We start from the raw sequence: 13,463 nt of genomic DNA, 5'->3' as shown, positions 1-13,463 counted from the left end.
AGCAGTCTCAGGAGAGAGGTCAAGGACTGAATACGCCACAAAGACTGAAATATCATTCCTCTCCCTTAAGGTGTGTTGTCAGGTCCATGTGGGAACCCTACAGTGCTGCTGCCTGCACTGTACTTGCTCTGGGAATTTCACTATCTGGAAATGACACTCCAATATCTTGCACAAGCAGTAAATGATGGGCAGATTCCAATACTATTATTAACTTTAAGTAGCACCTTACTCCAGGATTAATCCCATTGACTTCAATGGGACCAGTCAGGGAGAAAAGTTCTATTCATTGTGTCTATGGGTATAAAAATCTGTCTCTTCCCATCTATATTGTAATAGTGTCCTTACACACAAAGATTTCCCCCCCCCATCAGATACAGCATAGGAGACACGGCTTAAAAACCCACAGTTCAACTTATGATGCAGAACTTTATGTGTAATCGTGAGAGCCCCAGCACTTATCAATGTTAAAAAAATTCAGTAGCAAAGGGAAATAACACAGATTAAAGCCCATCTGCTTTTCAGGCTTGATTTATGAACCTTTGTGCTTCGGAGGAGTGCCCCTGGCACTTACTTAACCATGCCTAACGTAAGAAATCAAATAATTTGTATACAAGAATGAGATAGGAATTTGCAATGATGTTAGGCTACTTGAAAATATACACTTCACTAGCCTCTCTCTTGCATTTATTTCCTGGGGAGGGCGGGGGGAAACACATTAATGCACAGCTATCCTATTCTGCAGAGTTCACTTTTACCTTTAAAGAGCTTGAGTTGATGGCATAATTAGAGAGTTAAATGAGGGGGAAAAGTAAACAGTGCTGGTCATTATGGTTCCAAAACAATCAATGGGAGGCTAAAACCCTATCTTGCACCTTCTTTGCTGGATGTAGAGCTGGTTGGGAAATTTTAGCTGAAATGGTTTTTCATCAAGAAGGGTTTTCAGATGTAAGACGGAATTTTGGAGAGAGCTACCCCAGAACAGAGAGAGCACCCCAGAACAGCTCTGTGCCTAGTGAGAGACGGATTCAAGGTTTCAGATTAACCAGTGAGTTATTGGATATCATAGGGTGTCCCCTTGCTCTTTTTTGTTCCCCAGGAAAATTTTCAAGAGGTATTTTTTTTTTGTCCCAGTGCAGGAGAAAGACATTTGAAAACCTTGGTGGGTAGCGGTGCCTCTTCCCTGAAGTTCCTCATTTGAGGAGCGCTCAACCAGCCCTCATCTGTGGGCTCATTTTCATCCCTCTTCCTATTCAGCATATCCCGTGAAGGGGATTTGGAGGCAACAGGGGCTGCAATGTCACCAGTACATCATCAACCAGTACCACATCTCTCTGTCCTCCAACCGGGAGGAACTGCAGCCTCACCCTCAAAGAACATTCCTCCTTAAATTATGAAGGTAGATACTGATGGGACTTCCATATAGCATTTTCTTTCTTTTTCACCGAGCCAAAACCCTATTACAATGAGACTCTATGGCAGTGAACCACAGTCTCAATGACTCTACGAATAACTCACACTGCAGGGAGCTGAAACTAGAGGCCCCGGACCAACTGCTCGAAGGGCAGAACACTCTACCCGCTTGAGCTAAGAGTAGAACTTCTTCAGCTGGGACTAGTAGCAGATCGCGTGTTTTCTCTGTGGGCAGCCCCTAGAGGGCAACACTATTTGTCCACATAGATAAGAACAATACGTTACCCTGTATATTTACTTAGAAGAATTGGCAAAGATGACTTCTCCTTCCATGGTGGGAGTGTGTCCGCCTACTACCAAAATGGTCTGCAATCTTGGTTCTTACAACACTCCCTTGTTGCTCCTAGATGTTCTGACTGCAGGTGCATCCCTGGAAGACTCTCTTTCTCACTTTTGATTAGCAGAGCAATTGCAGCGATTCCAGTGAACCATCTTATCCCAGGTCTCTGTCACTTCTTTGTTGCACTATTGGAATATATGTTATTTGGGATTAACCATCAAGGCCACCAGGAAATCCCATCTGGTGTTGCACATGGTTGCCGGTTCTTCACAAAGGGTAGACAAATGAGTGATATATCACTCTTGTAGTCCATACTTTGCACTGGCCAGTGCATTTTTGAGAGAAATCTAGAACAAAATGTTGGTCACTATCTAAAAAAAAAATCTCTAAACCAATTTCTTATTATGGCTATAGGATATGACCCTATTCAGTAAATGGCAACCCCCCTCCAAAAAAACCACGTTTGCCTGTTTTGTGCATTTATAGAATCATAAAAATCGAAATGGAAAAGATCTATTGACTTTGTCAGGCCATTCAGTCCATTCTCTTGATATTGCAGGATTTTTCCTGCAGAACATTCTCCACTTCTTTATAAAGTAACAGTTTGAAGTATCAAAAAGATGCAGCCTCCACTATTCCCCTTAAATAGAGTTTCTAGCAATTCAAGAGAGTTAGTCAAACTTCATTGCAATGTCCTGAGACATTACAAAAAAGAAAACCCGTCAAAGTCACTGAAATATATAAAGGATCAAAAATGTATTTTAGGAGAAAGGAAGGATGACCTTGATGTTGAAGTACTGGCCTGGGATCCAGGTGACCTGAGTTACATTCCTAGCTGCCTGTGTTACTTGCAACTCATAGAATATCGGGGTTGGGAGGGACCTCAGGAGGTCATCTAGTACAACCCCCTGCTCAAAGCAGGACCAATCCCCAACTAAATCATCCCAGCCTGGGCTTTGTCAAGCCTGACCTTAAAAATCTCAAAAGGAAGGAGATTCCACCACCTCCCTAGGTAACGCATTCCAGTGCTTCACCACCCTCCTAGTGAAAAAGTTTTTCCTAATATCCAACCTAAACCTCCCACACTGCAACATGAGACCATTACTCCTCATTCTGTTATCTGCTCCCACTGAGAACAACCTAGATCCATCCTCTTTGGAACCCCCTTTCAGGTAGCTGAAAGCAGCTATCAAATCCCCCCTCATTCTTCTCTTCTGCAGACTAAACAATCCCAGTTCCCGCAGCGTCTCCTCATAAATTATGTGTTCCAGTCCCCTAATCATTTTTGTTGCCCTCTGCTGGATGCTTTCCAATTTTTTCACATCCTTCGTGTAGTGTGGGGACCAAAACTGGACACAGTACTCCAGATGAGGCCTCACCAATGTCAAATAGAGGGGAATGATCATGTCCTTCAATCTGCTGGCAATGCCCCTACTTATACAGCTCAAAATGCTGTTAGCCTTCTTGGCAACAAGGGCACACTGTTGACTCAGATCCAGCTTCTCTGTAACCCCTACGTCCTTTTCTGCAGAACTGCTGCCTAGCCATTCGGTCCCTAGTCTGTAGAAGTGCATGGGATTCTTCTGTCCTAAGTGCAGGATTCTGCACTTGTCTTTGTTGAATCTCACCAGATTTCTTTTGGCCCAATCCTCTAATTTGTCTAGGTCCCTCTGTATCCTATCCCTGCCCTCCAGCATACCTATCACTCCTCCCAGTTTAGTGTCGTCTGCAAATTTGCTGAGGGTGCAATTCACGCCATCCTCCAGATCATTAATGAAGATATTGAACAAAACTGGCCCCAGGACTGACCCTTGGGGTGCTCTGCTTGATACTGACTGACAACTAGGCATGGAGCCATTGATCACTACCCGTTGAGCCCAATGATCTAGCCAGCTTTCTATCCACCTTATAGTCCATTCATCCAGCCCATACTTCTTTAACTTGCTGGCAAGAATACTGTGGGAGACCATATCTAAAGCTTTGCTAACGTCAAGGAATAACACGTTCACTGCTTTCCCCTCATCCACAGAGCCAGTTATATCGTCACAGAAGGCAATTAGATTAGTCAGGCATGGCTTGCCCTTGGTGAATCCATGCTGACTGTTCCTGATCACTTTCCTCTCCTCTAAGTGCTTCAGAATTGATTGCTTGAGGACCTGATCCATGATTTTTCGAGGGACCGAGGTGAGGCTGACCGGCCTGTAGTTCCCCGGATCCTCCTTCTTCCCTTTTTTAAAGATGGGCACTACATTAGCCTTTTTCCAGTCATCCGGGACCTCCCCCAATCTCCATGAGTTTTCAAAGATAATGGCCAATGTCTCTGCAATCACATCCGCCAACTCCCTTAGCACCCTTGGATGCAGCGCATCCGGTCCCATAGACTTGTGCTCATCCAGGACTAAATAATCCCGAACCACTTCTTTCTTCACAGAGGGCTGGTCACCTCCTCCCCATGCTGTGCTACGCAGTGCAGTAGTCTGGGAGCTGACCTTGTTCGTGAAGACAGAGGTAAAAAAAGCATTGAGTACATTAGCTTTTTCCACATCCTCTGTCACTAGGTTGCCTCCCTCGTTCAGTAAGGGGCCCACACTTTCCTTGACTTTCTTCTTGTTGCTAACATACCTGAAGAAACAAACTCGTGGAAGCTCCTTCACTTGGGACACCAAAGGAACAATTCTGGGGATGGGCTAGCTGACTTGATAGTCTCTACTGGCTATGTTTCTTTTTTACCTTGATTACATTCAGATTTAGTCACTGAATTATTCATCTACTTTTTCCTATGTTTAGGGAATTCTCTGCTTACATTATATTACATTTCATTGCATACAGCACTCAATGGCATGCCCAGAGTTTTTTATTTAGGATTGCAGGGATTTCTGGGGAAGGTGTGACTATTATCCTGTTTGACTTCTCCCATTTTCTGATGGTGGGAAATGACACCTTTTGCTGTTCTCCTGCTCTGCTGAGGTTTGTGAGTGAGCAGCTAGGAGATATTCACTCTGGAGAAGGAGGGTCATATGCATTCCTACAGATCTCTCATCCCCTCCACACCAAACATAAAAGATATTGTGAACAGAAAGTTGTTTATGATAAAACAGCCTCATTTAAAACATTACTGGGCATGATTAACCAACCAGAACACCTTCAGGCAGCATCAGGAAATACAAGTTCAAATACCTTAAAACCAATGAGCTGAAAATCCTTTATCCAGTGGCCGCAAAACATATCAACTCAGGCACATATATTGTCTGAAGTGTACATTAAACAAGTGTGCTAAGTAGCCACATCCAGAATGAGAAGTGTGACTTGGCTGAATTGAGGCAGAATATGAGAGACTGTGGATGAAGTGCTTTGTGAAGTGTAAGAATCAATGAGTTCAGCAGTTAATGTTCTGTAGGCATCATGAAAAACAAAGGTTTGATTTGCAAGCAGGAGGGGGAGATTTAAAAAACCAAGAACCCTGATAACTTGACCTAGAAGGAAACTCATTAGGAATTATATACTCTGATATATTGAACCTGGGGAATCAAACATTCTGTACTGGAAATGTGACTAGCAGATAAAGTACTAGTGAGGCCCTGTCCTAACTGTGGAAGAATTAAAACAAGGTTTGTTAAAGAGGAATGAATGGAGGAAGGGAATGAACAGCAGAAGAATAAAAGCAGAGAGAGAGAGAGAATGGTGAGAAGGTATGAAACATATTGGATGCAGGAGGGAGGGATTGTGGAACATGGCGAGGTGATAAAAGGGTTATTTGACATGCAGTGAAGGCAAAAAGTGATCTGAGAAAAGAAAGTTAATGAGTAGTGTAGATCACACAGTATAAGATAAACGGAGGTGTACCTACAAGGCATCCAGGGAGCATTCACATAAAGAGGGGATAGTAGTATGCAACTGGGAAAGGAAACTCTAAAAATCTGAAGATAAATCTGATCATAAACAAGCACCAATATACCCAACTGGAAGGAAAAATAAGTTGTGTGAGCATAAATTTGAAATAACTTCTCAAAGGTGTTACATGGAAACCAAATTGCTACGTAAATAATGCAATGGACCAAATCCAAGGCTGGTTAAATAGGTGTAACCTTCTATTGAACTTGATGGAAGTTGTGCTTGCATATGGTGAGCTTGAAATTGAGCCAGATATTTCTTTGCAAAAGGCCAGAGTCTGCTCCCAGCTACACCAGCGTCAATCCAGAGTCAATATGGTTTAATCTAGATTTAGGCCTTTGTGGTCGAGAGCAGAATTTGGCCCCAGATGAATTACACTGTAATTGTGCATTTGGTTACCATTGTTGTTAGCCGTGGCTGGATTTTGGTTTGAATGATAAATCATGGCAGCAGCCCTGTTACACAGGAATCTTCCTGTATCTGCCATCCAAAATGGCTACCGTCCCCAGATTCGGGCGTGCAAATGCTGAGTGCCATTCAGACCAAAGGGGGATTAGCCAGAACCAACCCAAACCATCACCAAAGACCTTGAATCAAATTTATATTTTAAGTTTGAATAATTATTTTGTTCTGTTATTTTTTATTTGCCCTGCAAAACAGACCATAACTAGAGCAGTTTATTTAGTATGCCCAGAGCTTGAATTTCAGAGATAAAATGGGACCAGATCTAAGTATCCTCAGTTCACACTGAATGTCTCAATGTCACAGGAAATTCCCACTGACATCACCTCCAAGGAAGGTCTCAGCACCTCACAGGATTAGGCCCATTAATACCTTTGTGAGGTACAGTAGTATTAATGTACCCTTTTGTAAGACGGGGGAGCCCAGACACACAGGTGACATGACTATCCTGGAAGTGATTCTGCACGTTGAGTAAAACAGAATTTAGAATTCAGGTATTGCTCACCCTGAACTCAAGGCACTAGATCAAGATACCTCATTGAAGTCAATAGTGAAAGAGCAATGGCATCAGTCAGAGATTCAGTGATGTAAAGATTCAGATAGGTAAACATTTGGGAATGGGATTTTCCAAAGTACTCATCATTGGCATAACTCTGTCCCCAGTGAAGTCAGCAATAAAAGGCTTCCCATTGATATCATGGTCAAGCTCCTGCTGACTTCAGTGAGAGCCAAGTCAGGCCAGCACTGAAAATGCTACTCCAGCTGTTTAGATGAACCCTATACATCACAAGAGTGATGTAGTGGTGGGAGTCAGCCATAGACCACCGGACCAGGGGGATGAGGTGGATGAGGCTTTCTTCCGGCAGCTCACGGAAGCTACTAGATCGCATGCCCTGATTCTCATGGGTGACTTTAATTTTCCTGATATCTGCTGGGAGAGCAATACAGCGGTGCATAGACAATCCAGGAAGTTTTTGGAAAGCGTAGGGGACAATTTCCTGGCGCAAGTGCTAGAGGAGCCAACTAGGGGGGGTGCTTTTCTTGACCTGCTGCTCACAAACCGGGTAGAATTAGTGGGGGAAGCAAAAGTGGATGGGAATCTGGGAGGCAGTGACCATGAGTTGGTTCAGTTCAGGATCCTGACGCAGGGAACAAAGGTAAGCAGCAGGATACGGACCCTGGACTTCAGGAAAGCAGACTTCGACTCCCTCAGGGAACGGATGGCCAGGATCCCCTGGGGGACTAACTTGAAGGGGAAAGGAGTCCAGGAGAGCTGGCTGTATTTCAAGGAATCCCTGTTGAGGTTACAGGGACAAACCATCCCGATGAGTCGAAAGAATAGTAAATATGGCAGGCGACCAGCTTGGCTTAATGGTGAAATCCTAGCGGATCTTAAACATAAAAAAGAAGCTTACAAGAAGTGGAAGGTTGGACATATGACCAGGGAAGAGTATAAAAATATTGCTCGGGCATGTAGGAATGTTATCAGGAGGGCCAAATCGCACCTGGAGCTGCAGCTAGCCAGAGATGTCAAGAGTAACAAGAAGGGTTTCTTCAGGTATGTTGGCAACAAGAAGAAAGCCAAGGAATGTGTGGGCCCCTTACTGAATGAGGGAGGCAACCTAGTGACAGAGGATGTGGAAAAAGCTAATGTACTCAATGCTTTTTTTGCCTCTGTTTTCACTAACAAGGTCAGCTCCCAGACTGCTGCGCTGGGCATCACAAAATGCGGAAGAGATGGCCAGCCCTCTGTGGAGATAGAGGCGGTTAGGGACTATTTAGAAAAGCTGGACGTGCACAAGTCCATGGGGCCGGAGGAGTTGCATCCGAGAGTGCTGAAGGAATTGGCGGCTGTGATTGCAGAGCCACTGGCCATTATCTTTGAAAACTCGTGGCGAACCAGGGAAGTCCCGGATGACTGGAAAAAGGCTAATGTAGTGCCAATCTTTAAAAAAGGGAAGAAGGAAGATCCTGGGAACTACAGGCCAGTCAGCCTCACCTCAGTCCCTGGAAAAATCATGGAGCAGGTCCTCAAAGAATCAATCCTGAAGCACTTGTATGAGAGGAAAGTGATCAGGAACAGCCAGCATGGATTCACCAAGGGAAGGTCATGCCTGACTAATCTAATCGCCTTTTATGATGAGATTACTGGTTCTGTGGATGAAGGGAAAGCAGTGGATGTATTGTTTCCTGACTTTAGCAAAGCTTTTGACACGGTCTCCCATAGTATTCTTGTCAGCAAGTTAAGGAAGTATGGGCTGGATGAATGCACTATAAGGTGGGTAGAAAGCTGGCTAGATTGTCGGGCTCAACGGGTAGTGATCAATGGCTCCATGTCTAGTTGGCAGCCGGTATCAAATGGAGTGCCCCAAGGGTCGGTCCTGGGGCCGGTTTTATTCAATATCTTCATAAATGATCTGGAGGATGGTGTGGATTGCACTCTCAGCAAATTTGCGGATGATACTAAACTGGGAGGAGTGGTAGATACGCTGGAGGGGAGGGATAGGATACAGAAGGACCTAGACCAATTGGAGGATTGGGCCAAAAGGAATCTGATGAGGTTCAATAAGGATAAGTGCAGGGTCCTGCACTTAGGACGGAAGAACCCAATGCACAGCTACAGACTAGGGACCGAATGGCTAGGCAGCAGTTCTGCAGAAAAGGACCTAGGGGTGACAGTGGACGAGAAGCTGGATATGAGTCAGCAGTGTGCCCTTGTTGCCAAGAAGGCCAATGGCATTTTGGGATGTATAAGTAGGGGCATAGCGAGCAGATCGAGGGACGTGATCGTTCCCCTCTATTCGACATTGGTGAGGCCTCATCTGGAGTACTGTGTCCAGTTTTGGGCCCCACACTTCAAGAAGGATGTGGATAAATTGGAGAGAGTCCAGCGAAGGGCAACAAAAATGATTAGGGGACTGGAACACATGACTTATGAGGAGAGGCTGAGGGAGCTGGGATTGTTTAGCCTGCAGAAGAGAAGAATGAGGGGGGATTTGATAGCTGCTTTCAACTACCTGAAAGGGGGTTCCAAAGAGGATGGCTCTAGACTGTTCTCAATGGTAGCAGATGACAGAACGAGGAGTAATGGTCTCAAGTTGCAGTGGGGGAGGTTTAGATTGGATATTAGGAAAAACTTTTTCACTAAGAGGGTGGTGAAACACTGGAATGCGTTACCTAGGGAGGTGGTAGAATCTCCTTCCTTAGAGGTTTTTAAGGTCAGGCTTGACAAAGCCCTGGCTGGGATGATTTAACTGGGAATTGGTCCTGCTTTGAGCAGGGGGTTGGACTAGATGACCTTCTGGGGTCCCTTCCAACCCTGATATTCTATGATTCTATGATTCTGTTTGAAACTCTAGTTCATCGAAAACTCAGCCAGAAATCTCCTGCTAATAGATACATAGTTTCTGGTACTGTTTCCAATTGCACCATACTAGAAGGATAGCCTTTCCCACTTAGTTCAGCCCTTCCCATACAGAATGAGAAAGTGAAAAAAATTATCCAGATATTTTCAACCATAAATTCACTTGAGGTTCAGTCCAACGTTGGACAAAAACTGAGGTCTGTTCTTTTTCTACCTGAGCCATCCTTACTTATCTGCTATGATACAATGGACCAAATTAATCCCTGGTGAACCCCCACTTAAATCAAGGGCATTACATTACAATGAATCTGCCCCCACAATAGTTATGTCCTTCAATAAGGCCACCTTCACTCCAGTTCCTTTGTCATCCACATCATTATTTTAGCTCTTAAAAGGCTGCCATTCATTCCTATGAGCATGGCTTCTGGCATATCGGAAAATATAACATGGCGTAGAAACAGTGAACTGGATGACAACTCAGAATGTTTTCAATGAAAATAAATACTGCTTTGAGGTGGACTAACTGATGCTGAAGAAAAGGCTTACGTTACTATTATTTGTACGACAGGAGCCTCTAGAGTATTAGGGTCCCACTGAGCAGGTCCTTCACAAACAGATAATAAGAGATGGTCCCTGTGCTAAAGAGCTTCAAAGCCAAATAGAGAAGGTAGATGAAGAGTTGGAAAAGAAATAGATGAAGTGACTTGCCCAAGGGCATACAGATGGTCAGTGGTAGGAATTGCATCCAAGTTTCTGTATCCTTGGTCCAGTGCCCTATCTACTGAACCATGCTACCTTTTCTACAGCCACTACCTTGACCCTTGTATATTACGTGGGGAGGATAGCAGAGCCGGGGTACAGAAGCTTTTAAAATAATGAGCGCACTCACATTGCACCTTCTAGATTCAATTGAAAACATGTTTGAAGATTACACTGATACATTCAGTTAGCACTTACTAAATGGAGATTTTGCAAAAGCCAGTGCATTTTTTTTTAAATAATTACTATACTGAGTAGTGAATAAAATTCCTCAGCCTCACACAGACACTTTCTGTTGGACGTGGCTCAAGGCTATTGTGTGACTACTTACGTTTGTCCCAGAGTCATAGAGTTTTAGGCCAGAAGAGATCACCAGGGCACCTAATCTGATTTCTTGCATGTTAAACCCCATCCTATTACCCCTGTATTGAACCCAATAACTGACACGGGACTAAAGTATTTCAACCCCTGTGTGCATGTGCGTGCTTGTATATTTCAGTATTCCTTATTTTAACTAAAGAACATATTTAATATCTGACAATCCCAGCTGTAGGTCCGTGCTGGGTAATGCATAGAAATGTCCATTTAATCTTATAATCAGATTTTGCTTACCAAAACTGTGTAAATCCCACCAACAGTTTAACACAATATTCAGTCTTCTGGGTCGCAAATGAGTCCTGGGCACTGGTGGACAATTAGACTACCATATGGCTCCCTTGCTACATTTCAAATTATGTTTTTGGAGCTATTCTAGAAGAAGATGTGAAAGTCAGATTGATCTTCAACATCACAGCCATAAAAATTTGAAGGTAGACAAGCATCAATATATGGAAAAAGGAGGAATGAAAGACTTTGAGTAGACTCAAAGCAGCTTCATGTATCTTTGACATGAGAACGAAAAGCTACAGGAGTTGTACTGATGGATATTATTCCCCATTTTTGACTATATAGAGATTGTTTTGCTTTACTTTTTTTATTGGAAAGTGGGGATATTCTCTACTCTTGCTATATTTACTAGTATGTGTCAGACAAGGCAGAAGAGCTAAAATGATAATGACCTTGAAGGCAGAATTTCAATTTACAGGTAGCTCCTTTCCAGTTTAATGACTTTTATAGAAAGCACAGACAATAGGATTTAATCATTCAGCACTGTTGCCCACATAAAAGTGAAGGCAACTTCTAAAGCAGCTCGCTCCATAATGAAGCGGCAGAAAAGAATTTGTATGCAAAAGGAAATGGGGAAGCTGATGTAGAGCTGCAAAGTCAGAAGTCTTTTACTCTCCAGAGGTAAATTCATAAAGATTGCCCTTCAGTAAACAGAGTGGTAAAGTGCTCTAACTCTGCCAATGTTTCGCATTTGTGCTGTGAATGACAGAAACTGATGAGATGTATTTGGTAATTAGGGATGCAATTTAAATTTGAGTAGGTTTATGAGCATTTGATGTTAAATGATCTAAACATTGGCAATGGCATGTCCTTCTGTGCGGTAATGTCTTGAGCTACAAGGCATCCAAATCACCGACCATTCATGTGCCACCTGGCCATATTTTAAAGATGTTATATAGGCTCTCTCCACTACTGAAAGTCAAATGCTTCGCAGGAGCCCGGGGACTGTAAAAGATATAGTAGGCGGGAAAAAAATGATCCATATTTACTAAGCTGCTTCTGTTTATATCATAGCCAGGGACAGTTTGTTCGTGCAATGTTCTCAGCAGCGTCCGGTTGTTTAAAATATAAGACAGGATTTGCAAACTCAAAATAAATCACGTCTGCATTTTCTGTATTGAATTTCCCATATTTGCTGCCTATAACTTCCCATCAACATTTCAGTGAGGAGCAAGATGAAACAGATGCATAGGAAGAGGATTCCAAATAAATCAGAGTCCAATGGATGAATTCAGATTTGCACATGGTACCCGTGAGTGGTAAGAATTGCATGAGGCACTCTTCCCCTTCTAACCAGCACTGTTGTTTAACTCATGTCTGTGTGAACGCTGTATTCCCCCTCCCCCTGTCCAGTTGATATACATAGTTAAATGCATTAATGCTATTATTACAAAATCCTTGGGGTGATGTTGGGTAACTAAAAAAAAATAAGACCCGCCACACTAGGCCTCAAACAAATAAAATATAACTGTTGCCTTTCTCTAAAAGAAAAGAAAAGACTAACATATGGCTCAGTCACTACAGGGAGAGCTAAAGGAGGAACTAGGCTGAGGAACATCCATGCATATGAGGAATTCATTGAGAGTATTCATATGGAGACATCCAAGGCTGAGGAAATTATCCTGCTAGAGAGGACTGCTGTCACACCCCTGGGGGAGGAGAATATGGCTCTGTCACAGGGAGGACACTGGCTGCTGGTTACTTCTAGCAGCAAGCAGTGTTCCACCTCTACTCCCAATCCATCCACCATAGTGATAAAGAACCATTATGCAGCCCCGATAATGAGCAATGAGAAATTGCCCCCAAAGATGGAGAGCAGAAGCCACATACCCCCACGGCTGGGAGGATCACAGCCACCACTCCCAGGAGGAAACATAGGGTAGTGGTAGTTGGTGACTCTCTTTTGAGGGGGATGGAGGCTCCCATCTGTCAACCTGACATGGCATCCCAGGAAGTATGCTGCCTGCCAGGGGCCTGTATCCGAGACCTTATGGAGGGATTGTCGAGGATCATCTAGCCCTTTGACTACTACCCCATGCTACACAACCATTTGGGCACTAATGATACTGCAAGTTATGACCCTGAGCAGATCAGAAGTGACTACAGGGCTCTGGGAGTAAGGGTGAAGGAGTTAGGAGCATGGGTGGTGTTCTCTTCGGTCCTTCTCCTCAAAGGTAGGGGTCTTTCTACAGAAAAAGATGCATCCTGGAGGTGAATGATGGACTCCGAGGATGGTGTCACTAGGAGGGCTTCGGGATCCTTGACCATGGGATGTTGTTCTGGGGAAAAGGACTGCTAAGCAGAGATGGGATCCACCTACCCAGGAAGGGTAAGAGCATATTTGGATACAGACTGGATAACCTAGGGAGGAGGGATTTAAACTAGGTTCGATGGAGGTCAGAGACAAAAGCCCACAGGTAAGTCAAAAACATGGAGGCCTGGGAGAAGTGTCGGAATCTGGGGGGGGAGCATGGGCCATTGTAGCAGAAATAAGGGAAAGACAAGAAAGAACATGGGGTGGGGGGGAGAAAGGTGATGAAATCAGTTCTTAGATGTCTCTGTACCAATGTG

Source organism: Lepidochelys olivacea (assembly GCF_965140295.1).
Source record: "Lepidochelys olivacea isolate rLepOli2 genome assembly, chromosome: 4".
Taxonomy (NCBI): Eukaryota; Metazoa; Chordata; order Testudines; family Cheloniidae; genus Lepidochelys; species Lepidochelys olivacea.
Note: the sequence above shows the minus strand (reverse complement) of the source record.